Source organism: Coregonus clupeaformis, unplaced genomic scaffold, assembly GCF_020615455.1.
Source record: "Coregonus clupeaformis isolate EN_2021a unplaced genomic scaffold, ASM2061545v1 scaf0181, whole genome shotgun sequence".
In the NCBI taxonomy this organism is placed as follows: domain Eukaryota; kingdom Metazoa; phylum Chordata; class Actinopteri; order Salmoniformes; family Salmonidae; genus Coregonus; species Coregonus clupeaformis.
The window spans coordinates 373,633-395,617 of NW_025533636.1; the positions used below are offsets into that span (position 1 = coordinate 373,633).

The 21,985-nt window shown below is 47.9% G+C and overlaps 1 pseudogene; it reads right to left on the reverse strand.

The window, feature by feature from the left end:
* Positions 1-1,946: 1,946 nt before the first annotated feature.
* Positions 1,947-21,985, reverse strand: part of LOC121556882 — a 152,513-nt pseudogene continuing 132,474 nt past the window's right edge.

The following is a 21,985-nucleotide window of genomic DNA, read 5'->3' on the forward strand; positions in this document are numbered from 1 at the left end:
GCATCTATTATTTCAGCTCATGAAACCAACACTTTACATGTTGCGTTTATATTTTTTGTTCAATATAATTTATACTAGTTATCATACAAAGAATAATTAAAAGTATTTGAGTAGAATGGACCTCCCTTTTACTACGAAACAATGTATTGGAAATTGTGTAATCCAGTGCAGTACATCCAATATGAAAAACAGACTGAACATATTGCAGCACAAATGGCCTAATTAACAATGGGATTTTAAAGTTGATTACAATTATAACAATAATTGTTAATATTATTATTATTATTATTAACAGTAGCATTATAAATGTTTTGTTATTTGTATTACTGTTACAATAACTATCTAGTAATCATTACTTTTAATGCTGCTAACAATGTCAATACTATAATAATATTTTTTTGCTATAAATGCTGTTAACTTTATTCATTTGTTATACATTGTTAAACAAAATTAAATATCTGCTTACATTTCCCCATAAAAACTGACGAATTTCGACAATTTGTATTGTTTTTCACCATCTTCATTGCGGGACGTTTATTTTGAAGGACAATTGCCGAGGTCAAGGCTTTATTCTTCAAGGTCTTGCTTATTCTTGCTGACGGAACGGTGGTCATGTTGACGATGTCATTCGCCAGCGCTGGAAACGTCACACCCCATTGGTCAAACCGTTAGAGTTGACTCATTACTGTACTAGAAAAATGTCAACATTTGTTATTGTATCGATATGCTTTGTGTTGTAGTGAACATAAAATGTTACATTACTATTGTGCCAGCTATGAGGAAAGGAGAGACCGCTCTTATCCAGTTGTGTTCAATAAAAACATCTGTTGGAAATAAATTACATTGCTTTTCTATTGCCTGACAGCAAGTCATTCTTAAATACCCAACACAAGGACACCATGTTGTAAAAATCTGCAGACAATTTTATTAAATTGACAAATGTTCATTTGTACAGCAAAAAAAAAAAAAAAGCACAATGTTAAATATGTTACATCTCAATATTACATTATGGCATAATCTGAAAACAAAAAAATAATAGCACATCCATAACTTTATACACAAAAGAAAATTACAAAATTGGTTAATCATCATGTCTGTTTCAAAGAAGTCTCACTTCAAAGCGACAAAAGGAGTTTGGAGGAACAACAAACGTTTGTTTTAAAATGAATCGAGAAGCGTCCAAGGGTTGATGAAGCAATAGAGATGTCCTCTTTGCCTCCTGGAGTGCAGAGGCGCTTTCGTGACCCTCTCACGCAGTCCAAACTGTCTCACGGAGTGCCTTGGTGTCCAGACCCCTCCCCTCCTTTGACGCGGTTCCAGGGTTGAGATGTGGAGGATGGTGGTGCCAGATTTACAACAGGACCAGGGTCAGTTCTTAGATGTCCTCTTAAGGGGCCTAACGTTTAAGGTCCAAGGCCCGTCTGTTATTTTCAGAGGTAGACTGGCTCTGGCAGCCAAAAACAGACAAATGCTCCATCTAAACATTACATCGATTCTCAATTGCGACACGATTCTAGAAACATAGCGCCCTTTACTTTCATATCACATCAAAATACCTTTACCAATTCAAAATACACATTTACTGAACACCAGTGGTGTAAAGTGCTTAAGTAAAAATACTTTCAAGTACCACTTAAGTCATTTTTCAGGTATCTGTACTTTACTTTATTATTTATATTTCTGACAACTTTTACTTCACTACATTCCTAAAGAAAATGTACTTTTTACTCCATACATTTTCCCCTGTCACCCAAAAGTCCTGCTAAGCATTTTGAATGCTTTGCAGGACAGGAAAATGGTCCAATTAACGCACTTATCAAGAGAACATCCTTGGTCATCCCTACTGCCTCTGACATCTGACGGAATCACTAAACAAAAAATGCTTCATTTGTAAATTATGTCTGTAAATAAAAAAAATTACAGAAAATGGTGCCTTCTGGTTTGCTTAATATAAAGAATTTTAAGGATTTCTACTTTTACTTTTGATACTTAAGTATATTTTAGCAATTATATTTACTTTTGATAGTGAAAGTACATTTAAAGTCAAATACTTTTAGACTTTTACTCAAGTAGTATTTTACTGGGTGACTTTCACTTTTACTTGAGTAACTTTCTATTAAGGTATCTATACTTTTACTAGAGTATGACAATTTGGGTACTTTTTCCACCACTAATGTACACCGTTTTAACCAGCTTTATCACAGTTGCAGCCGACAGTATTTTTCAGTGACAACACGTTTCTGGCGGCCTTCTTCCATTACCCACAGGTGTTGGGCGCATGCTAGATAGCTAATTAGCACAGGTGGTCTCTCTGTCTTCCGTCTGTCCTCTGGAAACTTGCGCTGTAACATGGATTAACTTCAACTGGATACAGCAGATCATTTCATCTAGATGACAGCATTAACAGAGAAAACACCTTTGTGAAAACTCCCCCCCAATCTGATTCCAAATTCAAAGACGGAAAACTTTTGAAATAAATAGCTTCTCATTTTCAGTTTATTGAGAAATCATTTGAATTATTTAATTTGAATTTAAGTTTATTTCCTGAATTGACAGACTTCACTTGGAATGGACCCCGACAGGCTCCTGCCTCTGAGTGACATCTGGACGCCAGTAAAGCTCAGATATGATGGTGTGGAGCACAACAGAGAGAATATACATCCCATAATTGCACCCTATTCCCTATGAAGTGCACTACTTTTAACCAGGGCCCACAGGGCTGTGGTTATATAGGGAATAGTGTGCCGTTTCTGATTAGCCCCTGGGTATCCCATATTCATCAGCAGAAGACATACATACTTATCAAGTGTTTATACTTCAGAGCCTAAAGGCCCTGGTCTAAAGTAGTGCACTACATAGGGAAAAGGGTGCTATTTGGGATACATCCCATGCCTTAAACTGTTTGGGATAGGGTCTGTCACTAGCTACCACAAACACAAAGTCAAAATTGGCTATATCGTAAAAATTCATGAAAAAACAAAAATTAGCTTTTTGGTCTTAATTTAAGGTTAAGGTTAAGCATAAGGTTAGCACTGTGGTTAAGGTTTGGGATAGGTTAGGTTAGGGTTGGGGGGGGTTCTGCCCCGACTGCAAATCATTTCTGCTATGTACAAAGACCTTAGTTACATTGATCCACAGATCCGACTGAGTCTCCCAAAAGCACTCCTCCTGGTTGGAAAGATGCACCTATAGTCAAGGACCCCTTTAGTATCTGTACAGTGACCAAAGAGAGAGAATATATCTCTATTATTTCAGAGTGTATTTCCTAATTCCTATAGGATACATGGGGCAGCCCTGGCTCCCCCCCTTCCAGTTAGTCCAGGAGCCAGAGCCAGTTTCCATCTCTGGTGGAGTGATGAAGGAGAAGTATGAAGTGTGTCTAGGTTTCCATCTCTGGTGGAGTGATGAAGGAGAAGTATGAAGTGTGTCTAGGCCTACATGGAGTTCGTCCTTCTATGGGGCCTCTCCCAGCAGCATAGTGGGAGGAAGATGATGTGGACTGAGAAGCAAGAAAAGCCCTATGGGGGTGTGGCTTCCAGAGGCTTCCAGATCCTTCCAGAGGCTTCCAGAGGCTTCCAGGGGCTTCCAGAGGCTTCCAGGGGCTTCCAGGGGCTTCCAGGGGCTTCCAGAGGCTTCCAGATCCTTCCAGAGGCTTCCAGAGGCTTCCAGGGGCTTCCAGAGGCTTCCAGGGGCTTCCAGAGGCTTCCAGGGGGAGAAAGGTGCGCTGCTCTGATGCTGCTAAGCACTGCTAAAAGACATTGGGTGCGTCTGAAATGTCTCCCTAGTCCCTAGATAGTGCACTGCTTTAGACCAGGGCCATAGGGACTAGGGAGACCTTTGGGACACAGACATTGTATTATCTAAGGTGGTGATAATATCAAACGTTCTTACTTTTCAAGTTCAATTTGACCCTAATACAATGGGTATAAACCCCACCTCATCCATAGACTGGACCCCCCATCCTGTCTTCTACCCCCCCCCCTCCCTCACCTCATCCATAGACTGAACCCCCCATCCTGTCTTCTACCCCCCCCCCTCCTCCTCCTCCCCACCTCATCCATAGACTGAACCCCCCATCCTGTCTTCTAGCCCCCCCCCTCCTCCTCCCCCACCTCATCCATAGACTGAACCCCCCATCCTGTCTTCTAGCCCCCCCCCCTCCTCCTCCTCCTCCCCCTCACCTCATCCATAGACTGAACCCACCATCCTGTCTTCTAGCCCCCCCCCCTCCTCCTCCTTAATGAAACCATCGCTCAGCCCCCCCTCACCTCATCCATAGACTGAACCCACCATCCTGTCTTCTAGCCCCCCCCTCCTCCTCCTCCTCCCCCCCCTCACCTCATCCATAGACTGAACCCACCATCCTGTCTTCTAGCCCCCCCCCCTCCTCCTCCTCCCCCCCACCTCATCCATAGACTGAACCCCACCATCCTGTCTTCTAGCCCCCCTTTCTCTCCCCCCCTCACCTCATCCATAGACTGAACCCACCATCCTGTCTTCTAGCCCCCCCCTCACCTCATCCATAGACTGAACCCACCATCCTGTCTTCTAGCCCCCCCTCACCTCATCCATAGACTGAACCCACCATCCTGTCTTCTAGCCCCCCCCCCTCACCTCATCCATAGACTGAACCCACCATCCTGTCTTCTAGCCCCCCCCTCACCTCATCCATAGACTGAACCCACCATCCTGTCTTCTAGCCCCCCCCCCCCCTCTTCATTGGACTAGACCAGATTATCCAGATATGAGACACTTCAGTTAGCACTGATTTGAAGTTCTAAAACCATAAATGGACACGTCAGTAACCCAATAATATGCATCTAGGCCTTTCTTTCTTCACTTGGGAGAAGTGAATTGACCGTGTGTGATTGGGACTTCAACGGCCAATGGGAACAGAGTAATGGCAACAAGGAGGAACTCTCAGCTACACCCACGGGGTGTATCCCAAATAGCACCCTATTCCCTATGTAGTGCACTACTTTAGACCAGAGCCCTACGGGAATAGGGTGCCATTTGGGACGCAGCCACTGTCTCCCCTGGGACGCAGCCACTGTCTCCCCTGGGACGCAGCCACTGTCTCCCCTGGGACGCAGCCACTGTCTCCCCTGGGACGCAGCCACTGTCTCCCCTGGGACGCAGCCACTGTCTCCCCTGGGACGCAGCCACTGTCTCCCCTGGGACGCAGCCACTGTCTCCCCTGGGACGCAGCCACTGTCTCCCCTGGGACGCAGCCACCGTCTCCCCTGGGACGCAGCCATTGTCTCCCCTGGGACGCAGCCACTGTCTCCCCTGGGACGCCGGCACTGTCTCCCCTGGGACGCCGCCACTGTCTCCCCTGGGACGCAGCTACTGTCTCCCCTGGGACGCCGCCACTGTCTCCCCTGGGACGCAGCTACTGTCTCCCCTGGGACGCAGCCACTGTCTCCCCTGGGACGCAGCCACTGTCTCCCCCTGGGACGCAGCCACTGTCTCCCCTGGGACGCCGGCACTGTCTCCCCTGGGACGCCGCCACTGTCTCCCCTGGGACGCAGCTACTGTCTCCCCTGGGACGCAGCCACTGTCTCCCCTGGGACGCAGCCACTGTCTCCCCTGGGACGCAGCCACTGTCTCCCCTGGGACGCAGCCACTGTCTCCCCTGGGACGCAGCCACTGTCTCTCCTGGGACACAGCCACTGTCTCCCCCAGGGTTTGAAGCCAGTGACGTGGGATCATCAGGCAGTCCTTGTTTCCTCGCCTGTAACATGGACTAAAAGATGTCACAGTCCCTTGGTGTTCAATAGGGCAGAAAGACTCCTCCCATCCCCCAACGGTCATGAAAACAAAGAAAAACAACAGAACAAATGAAAACCGGTGGTCTCTTTCAGGACAACAGAAGAGGAGCCAGTCTCCCCTCTCTCATTCTGACGGACATTCGCCTATTTTATGACTAGAGCCCATGAAATGAAGGACCATGAGTTCGCTGCATGAAGTACGGTTATCAGCTACCCCTCTATCCCACCATGAAATAACCATATACATTAAAAGCATATTTGGCATGGGACTTAGAAGAGCTGAGGGAGTGAATGAAAGACGAGGGCATTGGCTGGCGTTCGTTCCAGTTTTAGAACCAGTAGGACCAACAGTAGCCTGCTTCAGGATGTTCAGGGCCAGTTTTAGAACCAGTAGGACCAACAGTAGCCTGCTTCAGGAGGTTCTGGGCCAGTTTTAGAACCAGTAGGACCAACAGTAGCCTGCTTCAGGAGGTTCTGGGCCAGTTTTAGAACCAGTAGGACCAACAGTAGCCGGCTTCAGGAGGTTCAGGGCCAGTTTTAGAACCAGTAGGACCAACAGTAGCCTGCTTCTGGAGGTTCAGGGCCAGTTTTAGAACCAGTAGGACCAACAGTAGCCGGCTTCAGGAGGTCAGGAACAGTTTTAGAACCAGTAGGACCAACAGTAGCCGGCTTCAGGAGGTCAGGAACAGTTTTAGAACCAGTAGGACCAACAGCAGCCTGCTTCAGGAGGAGGTTCAGGGACAGTTTTAGAACCAGTAGGACCAACAGTAGCCTGCTTCAGGAGGTTCAGGGACAGTTTTAGAACCAGTAGGACCAACAGTAGCCTGCTTCAGGAGGTTCAGGGCCAGTTTTAGAACCAGTAGGACCAACAGTAGCCTGCTTCAGGAGGAGGTTCAGGGACAGTTTTAGAACCAGTAGGACCAACAGTAGCCTGCTTCAGGAGGTGGTTCAGGGCCAGTTTTAGAACCAGTAGGACCAACAGTAGCCTAATTCAGGAGGTTCAGGGTCAGTTTTAGAACCAGTAGGACCAACAGTAGCCTGCTTCAGGAGGAGGTTCAGGGTCAGTTTTAGAACCAGTAGGACCAACAGTAGCCTGCTTCAGGAGGTGGTTCAGGGACAGTTTTAGAACCAGTAGGATCAACAGTAGCCTGCTTCAGGAGGTTCAGGGTCAGTTTTAGAACCAGTAGGACCAACAGTAGCCTGCTTCAGGAGGTCCAGGGACAGTTTTAGAACCAGTAGGACCAACAGTAGCCTGCTTCAGGAGGTTCAGGGACAGTTTTAGAACCAGTAGGACCAACAGTAGTCTGCTTCAAGAGGAGGTTCTGGGCCAGTTTTAGAACCAGTAGGACCAACAGTAGCCTGCTTCAGGAGGTGGTTCAGGGACAGTTTTAGAACCAGTAGGACCAACAGTAGCCTGCTTCAGGAAGAGGTTCAGGGACAGTTTTAGAACCAGTAGGACCAACAGTAGCCTGCTTCAGGAGGTTGTTCAGGGACAGTTTTAGAACCAGTAGGACCAACAGTAGCCTGCTTCAGGAGGAGGTTCAGGGACAGTTTTAGAACCAGTAGGACCAACAGTAGCCTGCTTCAGGAGGTGGTTCAGGGACAGTTTTAGAAACAGTAGGACCAACAGTAGCCTGCTTCAGGAGGTTCAGGGCCAGTTTTAAAACCAGTAGGACCAACAGTAGCCGGTTTCAGGAGGTTCAGGGACAGTTTTAGAACCAGTAGGACCAACAGTAGTCTGCTTCAGGAGGTTCAGGGCCAGTTTTAGAACCAGTAGGACCAACAGTAGCCTGCTTCTGGAGGTTCAGGGCCAGTTTTAGAACCAGTAGGACCAACAGTAGCCGGCTTCAGGAGGTCAGGAACAGTTTTAGAACCAGTAGGACCAACAGCAGCCTGCTTCAGGAGGAGGTTCAGGGACAGTTTTAGAACCAGTAGGACCAACAGTAGCCTGCTTCAGGAGGAGGTTCAGGGTCAGTTTTAGAACCAGTAGGACCAACAGTAGCCTGCTTCAGGAGGTGGTTCAGGGACTGTTTTAGAACCAGTAGGATCAACAGTAGCCTGCTTCAGGAGGTTCAGGGTCAGTTTTAGAACCAGTAGGACCAACAGTAGCCTGCTTTAGGAGGTCCAGGGACAGTTTTAGAACCAGTAGGACCAACAGTAGCCTGCTTCAGGAGGTTCAGGGACAGTTTTAGAACCAGTAGGACCAACAGTAGTCTGCTTCAAGAGGAGGTTCTGGGCCAGTTTTAGAACCAGTAGGACCAACAGTAGCCTGCTTCAGGAGGTGGTTCAGGGACAGTTTTAGAACCAGTAGGACCAACAGTAGCCTGCTTCAGGAGGTGGTTCAGGGACAGTTTTAGAACCAGTAGGACCAACAGTAGCCTGCTTCAGGAAGAGGTTCAGGGACAGTTTTAGAACCAGTAGGACCAACAGTAGCCTAATTCAGGAGGTTGTTCAGGGACAGTTTTAGAACCAGTAGGACCAACAGTAGCCTGCTTCAGGAGGAGGTTCAGGGCCAGTTTTAGAACCAGTAGGACCAACAGTAGCCTGCTTCAGGAGGAGGTTCAGGGACAGTTTTAGAACCAGTAGGACCAACAGTAGCCTGCTTCAGGAGGAGGTTCAGGGCCAGTTTTAGAACCAGTAGGACCAACAGTAGCCGGTTTCAGGAGGTTCAGGGACAGTTTTAGAACCAGTAGGACCAACAGTAGTCTGCTTCAGGAGGTGGTTCAGGGCCAGTTTTAGAACCAGTAGGACCAACAGTAGCCTGCTTCAGGAGGTGGTTCAGGGCCAGTTTTAGAACCAGTAGGACCAACAGTAGCCTGCTTCAGGAGGTGGTTCAGGGCCAGTTTTAGAACCAGTAGGACCAACAGTAGCCTGCTTCAGGAGGAGGTTCAGGGCCAGTTTTAGAACCAGTAGGACCAACAGTAGCCTGCTTCAGGAGGAGGTTCAGAGCCAGTTTTAGAACCAGTAGGACCAACAGTAGCCTGCTTCAGGAGGAGGTTCAGGGACAGTTTTAGAACCAGTAGGACCAACAGTAGCTTGCTTCAGGAGGTGGTTCAGGGACAGTTTTAGAACCAGTAGGACCAACAGTAGCCTGCTTCAGGAGGAGGTTCAGGGACAGTTTTAGAACCAGTAGGACCAACAGTAGCCTGCTTCAGGAGGAGGTTCAGGGCCAGTTTTAGAACCAGTAGGACCAACAGTAGCCGGCTTCAGGAGGTTCAGGGACAGTTTTAGAACCAGTAGGACCAACAGTAGCCTGCTTCAGGAGGAGGTTCAGGGACAGTTTTAGAACCAGTAGGATCAACAGTAGCCTGCTTCAGGAGGTTCAGGGTCAGTTTTAGAACCAGTAGGACCAACAGTAGCCTGCTTCAGGAGGAGGTTCAGGGCCAGTTTTAGTACCAGTAGGACCAACAGTAGCCTGCTTCAGGAGGAGGTTCAGGGACAGTTTTAGAACCAGTAGGACCAACAGTAGCCTGCTTCAGGAGGTTCTGGGCCAGTTTTAGAACCAGTAGGACCAACAGTAGCCTGCTTCAGGAGGTGGTTCAGGGACAGTTTTAGAACCAGTAGGACCAACAGTAGCCTGCTTCAGGAGGTTCAGGGACAGTTTTAGAACCAGTAGGACCAACAGTAGCCTGCTTCAGGAGGTTCAGGGACAGTTTTAGAACCAGTAGGACCAACAGTAGCCTGCTTCAGGAGGTGGTTCAGGGACAGTTTTAGAACCAGTAGGACCAACAGTAGCCTGCTTCAGGAGGTGGTTCAGGGCCAGTTTTAGAACCAGTAGGACCAACAGTAGCCTGCTTCAGGAGGTTGTTCATGGCCAGTTTTAGAACCAGTAGGACCAACAGTAGCCTGCTTCAGGAGGTGGTTCAGGGACAGTTTTAGAACCAGTAGGACCAACAGTAGCCTGCTTCAGGAGGTGGTTCAGGGACAGTTTTGTGCACATTCTTCTCAGTAGTAGTGGAGTAGATCAGGTGCTGGTGGTGGTGGGAGGGGCGGAGGTGGCTGGACCCCCAGACTGGGGGTCTGGGTGGTGGGAGGGGCAGAGGTGGCTGGACCCCCAGACTGGGGCTCTGGGTGGTGGGAGGGGCAGAGGTGGCTGGACCCCCAGACTGGGGCTCTGGGTGGTGGGAGGGGCAGAGGTGGCTGGACCCCCAGACTGGGGCTCTGGGTGCTGGGAGGGGCGGAGGTGGCTGGACCCCCAGACTGGGGCTCTGGGTGGTGGGAGGGGCGGAGGTGGCTGGGCCCCCAGACTGGGGCTCTGGGTGCTGGGAGGGGCGGAGGTGGCCAAGCAAGGGCTGGGGGTTTTTAGTTGGGCTTTTGGAAGAGAGTGTCTGTTGCTGCCTCCCAAACGACACCCTATTCCCTACATAGAGCACTACTTCTGACCAGAGCCCTGTAGGGTTAGTTCTCACACAAAGCCAGTTGATGAAGTGGACGACAACGTTGATCTCATGTCCTGTGATGTCAGGTCCAGGTATGCAGCACACCCGCAGGGCTCTGGTCACAAGTAGTGCACTATGTAGGGAATAGGGTGTCATTTGGGACTCCTCGCTCTACCTGTCCTTCAGTTCCCTGGTGACTCTCTTGGTGATGTGTCCACACAACAGGCCGACCAGGAAGAGGACAATCACCCCCAGGGAGATTACAAACAGGATGTAGTTCTTAGATGGGGAGGTCATCACCTGCATGGCTAGGTCTGAGAAACCCTCTGCTGGCGCCACCTGGTGGGGAGGAGGGAGAATTACAGGTGAATATATGTTGTACAAAATAAAGATTTACGGGATGGTAAAACGTTTTCAGTGTAAACTTAAACAACTATAACCAAATATAAAGCATGTAGAAAACATTAATGGACCTACATTTTTAAAAATAAGATCATCTTTGAGAACTAACGATCATCCCAAAAAAAACTGTAGAATTGCAGGAAATTTGCTTTGAAACTGCAATTTTTCTCTCAGGCTCGTGACAAAATGTGTAGAATTGCAGGAAACTAGTTTTAAAACATTCTCTCTGCCCCATGGCAAAATGTGTAGAATTGCAGGAAATTGGCTTTAAAACAGCTACATTTGCCACCACTGCTGAAAGAAATCCCAGAGGAAACACTGCAGCTGTCAGGTTAAAGGAGTGCCTGTGTATTAACCTTGGCAGCTGTCAGGTTAAAGGAGTGCCTGTGTATTAACCTTGGCTGCTGTCAGGTTAAAGGAGTGGCTGTGTATTAACCTTGGCTGCTGTCAGGTTAAAGGAGTGCCTGTGTATTAACCTTGGCTGCTGTCAGGTTAAAGGAGTGCCTGTGTATTAATCTTGGCTGCTGTCAGGTTATAGGAGTGGCTGTGTATTAACCTTGGCTGCTGTCAGGTTAAAGGAGTGCCTGTGTATTAACCTTGGCTGCTGTCAGGTTAAAGGAGTGCCTGTGTATTAACGGTGCCTTGGCTGCTGTCAGGTTAAAGGAGTGCCTGTGTATTAACCTTGGCTGCTGTCAGGTTAAAGGAGTGCCTGTGTATTAACCTTGGCTGCTGTCAGGTTAAAGGAGTGCCTGTGTATTAACCTTGGCTGCTGTCAGGTTAAAGGAGTGCCTGTGTATTAACCTTGGCTGCTGTCAGGTTAAAGGAGTGGCTGTGTATTAACCTTGGCTGCTGTCAGGTTAAAGGAGTGCCTGTGTATTAACCTTGGCTGCTGTCAGGTTAAAGGAGTGCCTGTGTATTAACCTTGGCTGCTGTCAGGTTAAAGGAGTGCCTGTGTATTAACCTTGGCTGCTGTCAGGTTAAAGGAGTGGCTGTGTATTAACCTTGGCTGCTGTCAGGTTAAAGGAGTGCCTGTGTATTAACCTTGGCTGCTGTCAGGTTAAAGGAGTGCCTGTGTATTAATCTTGGCTGCTGTCAGGTTATAGGAGTGGCTGTGTATTAACCTTGGCTGCTGTCAGGTTAAAGGAGTGGCTGTGTATTAACCTTGGCTGCTGTCAGGTTAAAGGAGTGCCTGTGTATTAACCTTGGCTGCTGTCAGGTTAAAGGAGTGCCTGTGTATTAACCTTGGCTGCTGTCAGGTTAAAGGAGTGCCTGTGTATTAACCTTGGCTGCTGTCAGGTTAAAGGAGGGCCTGTGTATTAACCTTGGCTGCTGTCAGGTTAAAGGAGTGCCTGTGTATTAACCTTGGCTGCTGTCAGGTTAAAGGAGTGCCTGTGTATTAACCTTGGCTGCTGTCAGGTTAAAGGAGTGCCTGTGTATTAACCTTGGCTGCTGTCAGGTTAAAGGAGTGCCTGTGTATTAACCTTGGCTGCTGTCAGGTTAAAGGAGGGCCTGTGTATTAACCTTGGCTGCTGTCAGGTTAAAGGAGTGCCTGTGTATTAACCTTGGCTGCTGTCAGGTTAAAGGAGTGGCTGTGTATTAACCTTGGCTGCTGTCAGGTTAAAGGAGTGCCTGTGTATTAACCTTGGCTGCTGTCAGGTTAAAGGAGTGCCTGTGTATTAACCTTGGCTGCTGTCAGGTTAAAGGAGTGCCTGTGTATTAACCTTGGCTGCTGTCAGGTTAAAGGAGTGGCTGTGTATTAACCTTGGCAGCTGTCAGGTTAAAGGAGTGCCTGTGTATTAACCTTGGCTGCTGTCAGGTTAAAGGAGGGCCTGTGTATTAACCTTGGCTGCTGTCAGGTTAAAGGAGTGCCTGTGTATTAACCTTGGCTGCTGTCAGGTTAAAGGAGTGCCTGTGTATTAACCTTGGCTGCTGTCAGGTTAAAGGAGTGCCTGTGTATTAACCTTGGCTGCTGTCAGGTTAAAGGAGTGCCTGTGTATTAACCTTGGCTGCTGTCAGGTTAAAGGAGTGCCTGTGTATTAACCTTGGCTGCTGTCAGGTTAAAGGAGTGCCTGTGTATTAACCTTGGCTGCTGTCAGGTTAAAGGAGTGGCTGTGTATTAACCTTGGCAGCTGTCAGGTTAAAGGAGGGCCTGTGTAGTAACCTTGGCTGCTGTCAGGTTAAAGGAGTGCATGTGTATTAACCTTGGCTGCTGTCAGGTTAAAGGAGTGCCTGTGTATTAACCTTGGCTGCTGTCAGGTTAAAGGAGTGCCTGTGTATTAACCTTGGCTGCTGCCAGGTTAAAGGAGTGCCTGTGTATTAACCTTGGCTGCTGTCAGGTTAAAGGAGTGCCTGTGTATTAACCTTGGCTGCTGTCAGGTTAAAGGAGTGCCTGTGAATTAACCTTGGCTGCTGTCAGGTTAAAGGAGTGCCTGTGTATTAACCTTGGCTGCTGTCAGGTTAAAGGAGTGGCTGTGTATTAACCTTGGCTGCTGTCAGGTTAAAGGAGTGGCTGTGTATTAACCTTGGCTGCTGTCAGGTTAAAGGAGTGCCTGTGTATTAACCTTGGCTGCTGTCAGGTTAAAGGAGTGCCTGTGTATTAACCTTGGCTGCTGTCAGGTTAAAGGAGTGCCTGTGTATTAACCTTGGCTGCTGTCAGGTTAAAGGAGTGCCTGTGTATTAACCTTGGCTGCTGTCAGGTTAAAGGAGTGCCTGTGTATTAACCTTGGCTGCTGTCAGGTTAAAGGAGTGGCTGTGTATTAACCTTGGCTGCTGTCAGGTTAAAGGAGTGGCTGTGTATTAACCTTGGCTGCTGTCAGGTTAAAGGAGTGGCTGTGTATTAACCTTGGCAGCTGTCAGGTTAAAGGAGGGCCTGTGTATTAACCTTGGCTGCTGTCAGGTTAAAGGAGTGCCTGTGTATTAACCTTGGCTGCTGTCAGGTTAAAGGAGTGCCTGTGTATTAACCTTGGCTGCTGTCAGGTTAAAGGAGTGCCTGTGTATTAACCTTGGCTGCTGTCAGGTTAAAGGAGTGGCTGTGTATTAACCTTGGCTGCTGTCAGGTTAAAGGAGTGGCTGTGTATTAACCTTGGCTGCTGTCAGGTTAAAGGAGTGCCTGTGTATTAACCTTGGCTGCTGTCAGGTTAAAGGAGTGGCTGTGTATTAACCTTGGCTGCTGTCAGGTTAAAGGAGTGGCTGTGTATTAACCTTGGCTGCTGTCAGGTTAAAGGAGTGCCTGTGTATTAACCTTGGCTGCTGTCAGGTTAAAGGAGTGCCTGTGTATTAACCTTGGCTGCTGTCAGGTTAAAGGAGTGCCTGTGTATTAACCTTGGCTGCTGTCAGGTTAAAGGAGTGGCTGTGTATTAACCTTGGCTGCTGCCAGGTTAAAGGAGTGGCTGTGTATTAACCTTGGCTGCTGTCAGGTTAAAGGAGTGGCTGTGTATTAACCTTGGCTGCTGCCAGGTTAAAGGAGTGGCTGTGTATTAACCTTGGCTGCTGTCAGGTTAAAGGAGTGCCTGTGTATTAACCTTGGCAGCGTAGCTCCACATGTCGATGCGGTCCTGGAGTCTCTTCTTACACTCTGGCTGCAGACGGATTCGCTTATCCTGTAACGACTCCAGTAGACATGACATCTCTGGTAGAGAGAGAGAGAGAGGGGGAGAGCGAGGCGGGGGAGAGAGAGGGAGGGGGGAGAGAGGGATAGAGAGTGGGGGAGAGGGGGGGGTAGAGAGAGGGAGAGAGAGTGGGGGAGAGAGAGAGGGAGAGAAAGCGAGAGTGGGGGAGAGAGGGAGAGAAAGCGAGAGCGGGGGAGAGAGGGAGAGAGAGGGAGGGGGGAGAGAGGGATAGAGAGAAAGAGGGAGGGAGGAGGAGGGATAGAGATGAGAGCGAGAGAGGGGGGAGAGAGAGAGAGAGAGAGAGTGGGGGGAGAGAGAGAGGGAGAGAAAGAGAGAGTGGGGGAGAGAGGGAGAGAAAGCGAGAGTGGGGGAGAGAGGGAGAGAGAGGGAGGGGGGAGAGAGGGATAGAGAGAAAGAGGGAGGGAGGAGGAGGGATAGAGATGAGAGCGAGAGAGGGGGGGAGAGAGCGAGAGCGGGGGGGAGTTAGGGGGGGAGAGAGAGTGGGGGAGAGAGAGAGCGAGAGATAGAGCGAGTGAGAGCGGGAGATAGTGAGATAGATAGAGTGAGGGGAGAGAGGGATAGAGTGAGGGATAGAGAGAGAGTGAGGGATGGATGGAGGGACGTTAGGACACAGCGGTGGACAAAGTTTAATCATATACTGTAAACATTCACTGTGCAGGGTGGCAAAAGTATATGAACCTTTGGATTTAATAACTGGATGACCCTTCTTTGGCAGCAAAAACCTCAACCAAACGTTTTCTGTAGTTGCGGATCAGACCTGCACAACGGTCAGGAGGAATTTTGGACCATTCCTCTTCACAAAACTGTTTCAGTTCAGCGATATTCTTGGGATGTCTGGTGTGAACCGCTCTCTCGAGGTCATGCCACAGCATCTCAAATCGGGTTGAGGTCAGGACTCTTCTTCTGTTGAAGCCATTCTGTTGATTAACTTCTGTGTTTTGGGTCGTTGTCCTGTTACATCACCCAACTTCTGTTGAGCTTCAATGGCAGACAGATAGCCTTACATTCTCCTGCTAAATGTCTTGATAAACTTGGGAATTCATTTTTCCGTCGACGATAGCAAGCTGTCCAGGCCCTGAGGCAGCAAAGCAGCCCCCAAACCATGATGCTCCCTCCACCATACTTTACAGTTGGGATCAGGTTGATGTTGCTGTGCCTGTTCTCCACACATAGTGTTGTGTTCCTTCCTTCCAAACAACTCAACTTCAGTTTCATCTGTCCACAGAACATTTGGCCAGTAGCGCTGTGGAACATCCAGGTGCTCTTTTGCGAACTTCAGACGTGCAGCAACGTTTTCTTTGGACAGCAGTGGCTTCTTCCGTGGTGTCCTCCCATGAGCACCATTTCTCGTTTAGTGTTTTACGTATCGTAGACTCGTCAACAGAGACGTTAGCATGTTCCAGAGATTTCTGTAAGTCTTTAGCTGGCACTCTAGGATTCTTCTTAACCTCGTTGAGCGTTCTGTGCTGTGCTCTTCCAGTCATCTCTGCAGGACGGCCGCTCCTAGGGAGAGCAGCAACAGTGCTGAACTTTCTCCATTTATAGACCATTTGTCTTACCGTGGACTGATGAACATCAAGGCTTTTAGAGATACGTTTGAAACCCTTTCCAGCTTTATGCAAGTCAACCATTCTTCATCTTAGGTCTTCTGAGACCTCTTTTGTTTGAGGCATGGTTCACATCAGGCAATGCTTCTTGTGAATAGCGAACTCACATTCTGTGAGTGTTTTTATAGGGCAGGGCAGCTCTAACCAACATCTCCGATCTCGTCTCATTGATTGGACTCCAGGTCAGCTGACTCCTGACTCCAATTAGCTTTCGGAGAAGTCATTAGCCTAGGCCAGGGCTGCCCAACCCTCTTCCTGGAGATCTACTGTCCTGTGGGTTTTCAGTCCAACCCTCTTCCTGGAGATCTACTGTCCTGTAGGTTTTCAGTCCAACCCTCTTCCTGGAGATCTACTGTCCTGTAGGTTTTCAGTCCAACCCTCTTCCTGGAGATCTACTGTCCTGTAGGTTTTCAGTCCAACCCTAATTTAACACACCTGATTCTACTTATTAGCTGCTCAACAAGACCTTAACTAGCTGAATCAGATACGCTAAATTAGGGTTGGACTGAAAACCTACAGGACAGTAGATCTCCAGGAAGAGGGTTGGACTGAAAACCCACAGGACAGTAGATCTCCAGGAAGAGGGTTGGGCTGAAAACCTACAGGACAGTAGATCTCCAGGAAGAGGGTTGGACTGAAAACCTACAGGACAGTAGATCTCCAGGAAGAGGGTTGGGCTGAAAACCCACAGGACAGTAGATCTCCAGGAAGAGGGTTGGACTGAAAACCTACAGGACAGTAGATCTCCAGGAAGAGGGTTGGACTGAAAACCTCCAGGACAGTAGATCTCCAGGAAGAGGGTTGGACTGAAAACCTACAGGACAGTAGATCTCCAGGAAGAGGGTTGGACTGAAAACCACAGGACAGTAGATCTCCAGGAAGAGGGTTGGGACTGAAAACCTACAGGACAGTAGATCTCCAGGAAGAGGGTTGGACTGAAAACCTACAGGACAGTAGATCTCCAGGAAGAGGGTTGGACTGAAAACCTACAGGACAGTAGATCTCCAGGAAGAGGGTTGGACTGAAAACCTACAGGACAGTAGATCTCCAGGAAGAGGGTTGGGCTGAAAACCCACAGGACAGTAGATCTCCAGGAAGAGGGTTGGACTGAAAACCCACAGGATAGTAGATCTCCAGGAAGAGGGTTGGACTGAAAACCCACAGGACAGTAGATCTCCAGGAAGAGGGTTAAGCTGAAAACCTACAGGACAGTAGATCTCCAGGAAGAGGGTTGGACTGAAAACCCACAGGACAGTAGATCTCCAGGAAGAGGGTTGGGCTGAAAACCTACAGGACAGTAGATCTCCAGGAAGAGGGTTAAGCTGAAAACCCACAGGACAGTAGATCTCCAGGAAGAGGGTTGGACTGAAAACCTACAGGACAGTAGATCTCCAGGAAGAGGGTTGGGCTGAAAACCCACAGGACAGTAGATCTCCAGGAAGAGGGTTGGACTGAAAACCTACAGGACAGTAGATCTCCAGGAAGAGGGTTGGACTGAAAACCTACAGGACAGTAGATCTCCAGGAAGAGGGTTGGACTGAAAACCTACAGGACAGTAGATCTCCAGGAAGAGGGTTGGACTGAAAACCCACAGGACAGTAGATCTCCAGGAAGAGGGTTGGACTGAAAACCTACAGGACAGTAGATCTCCAGGAAGAGGGTTAAGCTGAAAACCTACAGGACAGTAGATCTCCAGGAAGAGGGTTGGACTGGAAACCTACAGGACAGTAGATCTCCAGGAAGAGGGTTGGACTGAAAACCTACAGGACAGTAGATCTCCAGGAAGAGGGTTGGACTGAAAACCTACAGGACAGAGACAGGATCTCAGGAAGAGGGTTGGACTGAAAACCTACAGGACAGTAGATCTCCAGGAAGAGGGTTGGACTGAAAACCCACAGGACAGTAGATCTCCAGGAAGAGGGTTGGACTGAAAACCTACAGGACAGTAGATCTCCAGGAAGAGGGTTGGACTGAAAACCTACAGGACAGTAGATCTCCAGGAACAGGGTTGGACAGCCCTGGCCTAGGGGGTTCACATACTTTTCCCAACCTACATGAATCTACGTGAATGTTTAAATGATGTATTCAATATAGACAAAACAAATCCAATAATCCAAATTGAAATCCAAAGGGTTCACATAATTTTACTTACCACTGTAGCTCAATTTCACTTTTCTACATACTTTATATCTGGTTTTAGTGGTTTTAGTTTACACTGAAAATGTTGCACCCTGCTAAATGTATATAGAGAAACAATGGACTTAGATACTAAATACAGACAGTAGATGTAGGAAGGTGAATATACTTCTATGTCCTTACTAAATACTATCACGTGGTTGTGAACAGACAGTAGATGGTGAATGTACTCACGTCGTCCTCTGCCTGGTGTGATGGCAGCACACTGGTGTTTGAGGTCAAGAGCGCAGGCTGTGTGGAGCACAGGGTCAACAAAGATGTCCGCCTTACTCTCCTTCAACATGTTCAGCACCTCCGTCTTACACGAGTCATGTTTGATCTTCAACAGGTTGACCTTCAGACACTCCTCAACCTGACCCGTCTGCTCCTGGGCCACTGCCTCCTCCGCACACAGACCAGAGATCTGGAGGAGTGACGGGGGACGGGGGGGTATGGAGAGGGAGGGAGGGGTATGGAGAGGGAGGGAGGGGTATGGAGAGGGAGGGAGGGGTATGGAGAGGGAGGGAGGGGTAGAGAGGGAGGGAGGGTATGGAGAGGGAGGGAGGGGTAGGGAGAGGGAGGGAGGGGTAGAGAGGTAGGGAGAGAGAGGGAGGGGTAGAGAGGTAGGGAGAGGGAGAGGGGGAAAGAGGGAGAGGGGTAGAGAGAGAGGGAGAGGGGTAGAGAGAGGGAGAGAGAGGGAGAGAGAGAGAGGGAGGTAGAGAGAGAGGTAGAGAGAGGGAGGGAGAGGGAGGTAGAGAGAGAGAGAGAGAGGGAGAGAGAGAGAGAGAGGGAGAGGGGTAGAGAGGGAGGGATGGGGTAGAGAGGGAGGGTAGAGAGGGAGGGAGGGTAGGAAGAGGTGGAGAAAGCATGTCACTTCTCTAGTTGTGTCTGTCAAATTGAATTTCTAAAGCCTTCTTACATCAACAGTTATCAAAGTGCTTTCCAGTAGCCTGGCCTAGTTTAGATATTTAGTAGCAGTAAACATCTCTCAGGGACTGTTCCACATTGTTGACTTGTCACCTCCTCAGTGCAGTGGATCTGTAGCTGTGGGTCCAGTCTGTAGTCCAGGGCCGACTCCTGAAGGATCACTCTGATCTGGTCCTCACAGTCTGGAGAGAGACGCTGGTCGGCGTATTTCAGCTTCAGGCAACCAATCACCTGGCCCTCCAGTTCACTGTCATCACTGGCCTTGTTCAGGATTGGCTGACAGAACTTAGGGATGTCTGCCTTACAGGCCTTTCTCAATACTGGGTTCAACCGGTAGTCTGAGTAGGAGGACAACCAGAAATATCAGAGATGTACAGGACCAGTCAACCGTTTGGACACACCTACTCATTCAAGGGTTTTTCTTTATTTATTTTACTATTTAGTACATTGTAGAATGATCGTGAAGACATTAAAACTATGAAATAACACATGTGGAATCATGTAGTAACCAAAAAAGTGTTAAACAAATTCTTCAAACTAGCCACCCTAATAACAAATAACAACAAATAATAACAAAGATAGCTAATAATGTAAGCATACTGTGTCCATAATAAGTATATAGGTTGTATGTTGGGAGCTTTTGGGAAAGAGCACAGTTAGAAAGATATGGCATATAGAAGCAAACCGGATGGACATCATGAAAATGATCGGAGAGGTTGAGAGTAGAAGTAGTTCAGGAGCAAAAACAAAAAAAACAAATAAAATAGAATTATTGTAAAATGGACTGTGTCCATAAGGTGTAGATAGTAAGTATAGACTGGAAGTAGAGGCCTGGGCATTGTTGTTCACTAATTTACTCCAAGTAGGGAAAGGATGGCGGGGTTGAAAAGTAATAAAGGGGAGTATATATATATAAAAACATGGGGGATTGGAAGTGATGCAGACAATTACATTGATAGAAGATACAATCTATCTGCAATATTAAGCTGATCTACCCCCAGAAAAAAAAAAAAAAAAAAGTAACCACCCTTTGCCTTGATGACAGCTTTGCACACTCTTGGCATTCTCTCAACCAGCTTCATGAGGTAATCACCTGGAATGCATTTTAATTATTGCAAAGAAACCACTACTAAAGGACACCAATAAGAGTAAGTGACTTGCTTGGGCCAAGAAACATGAGCAATGGACATTAGACTGGTAGAAATCTGTCCTTTGGATCCAACCGCCGTGTCTATGTGAGACACAGAGTAGGTGAACGGATGATCTCCACGTGTGTTTCCCACCATGAAGCATGGAGGAGGAGGTGTGATGGTGTAGGGGTGCTTTGCTGGTGACTCTTTCTGTGATTTATTTAGAATTCAAGGCACACTTAACCAGCATGGCTGCCACAGCGATACGCCATCCCATCTGGTTTGCACTTAGTGGGACTATCATTTGTTTTTCAACAGGACAATGACCCAACACACCTCCAGGCTGTGTAAGGGCTATTTTACCAAGAAGGAGAGTGATGGAGTGCTGCATCAGATGACCTGTCCTCCACAATCACCCGACCTCAACCCAATTGAAATGGTTTGGGATGAGTCGGACGGCAGAGTGAAGGAAAAGCAGCCAACAAGTGCTCAGCATATGTGGGAACTCCTTCAAGACTGTTGGAAAAGCATTTCAAGTGAAGCTGGTTGAGAGAATGCCAAGAGTGTGCAAAGCTGTCATCAAGGCAAACGGTGGCTATTTCAAGAATCTCAAATACAAATTATATTTTGATTTGTTTAACACTTTTTTGGTTACTACATGATTCCATATGCGTTATTTCATAGTTTTGATGTCTTCACTATTATTCCACAATGTAGAACATAGTAAAAATAAAGAAAAACCTTTTGAGTAGGTGTGTCCAAACGTTTGACTGGTACCATAGGTAACATAATTGGCTCTAACCCAATACCTTTTCCCTCGATTCTTAGCATCCTCTTTCCTCAACTGCTTCTCAAAACCCATTGGACAAGAATATCCGAGGGGAGGGACCTCAGACCTACTCCTCCAAAAGAGTTGAGAAGCAGGCGAGGAGACCGTTTGAATCGAGGAAAGATTAATTGAGATAGAGCTTTGTTCATGATAACAGCCAGTTATGGATCACATTCATTAGAGGTAACGTGATCACAGCCAGTTATGGATCACATCTATTAGAGGTAACGGGTGTTCACATCTATTAGAGGAAACAGGTGTTCACATCTATTAGAGGAAACAGGTGTTCACATCTATTAGAGGTAACATGTGTTCACATCTATTAGAGGTAACATGTGTTCACATCTATTAGAGGTAACAGGTGTTCACATCTATTAGAGGTAACAGGTCAATGGGAGAAGAGGAGATCAGATAAAGACAAGGCCTATTGTGTTCTATCTCTACCTGTGTTCTCTGTGTGTGTGTCCGTGTGCGTGTCCGTGTGTGTGTCCGTGTGTGTGTCCGTGTGTTACCTGTGTTCTGTGTGATCTGTCTCTTGGTGATCATCTGTTTACACTTGGGATCCATCAGTTCAGAGTTCTTGTTCTGTTTCAGACACTGCAGCATGTTCTTAGCATCCGCATCCGTACAGAACCGCTGAGAGAGAGAGAGAGAGACAGAGAGACAGAGAGAGAGAGAGACAGAGAGAGACAGAGAGACAGAGAGACAGAGAGAGAGAGAGAGAGAGAGAGAGAGAGAGAGAGAGAAAGAGACAGAGAGAGAGAAAGAGACAGACAGAGACAGACAGAGAGAGACAGAGAGAGACAGAGAGAGACAGAGAGAGACAGAGGTTGACAGAGAGAGACAGAGAGAGAGAGAGAGAGAGAGAGAGAGAGAGAGAGAGAGAGAGACAGAGAGAGACAGAGAGACAGAGAGACAGAGAGACAGAGAGACAGAGAGAGAGAGAGAGAGAGAGAGAGAGAGAGAGAGAGAGAGAGAAAGAGACAGACAGAGACAGACAGAGAGAGACAGAGAGAGACAGAGAGAGACAGAGGTTGACAGAGAGAGACAGAGAGAGAGAGAGAGAGAGAGAGAGAGAGAGAGAGAGAGAGAGAGAGAGAGAGAGAGAGACAGAGACAGAGACAGAGACAGAGACA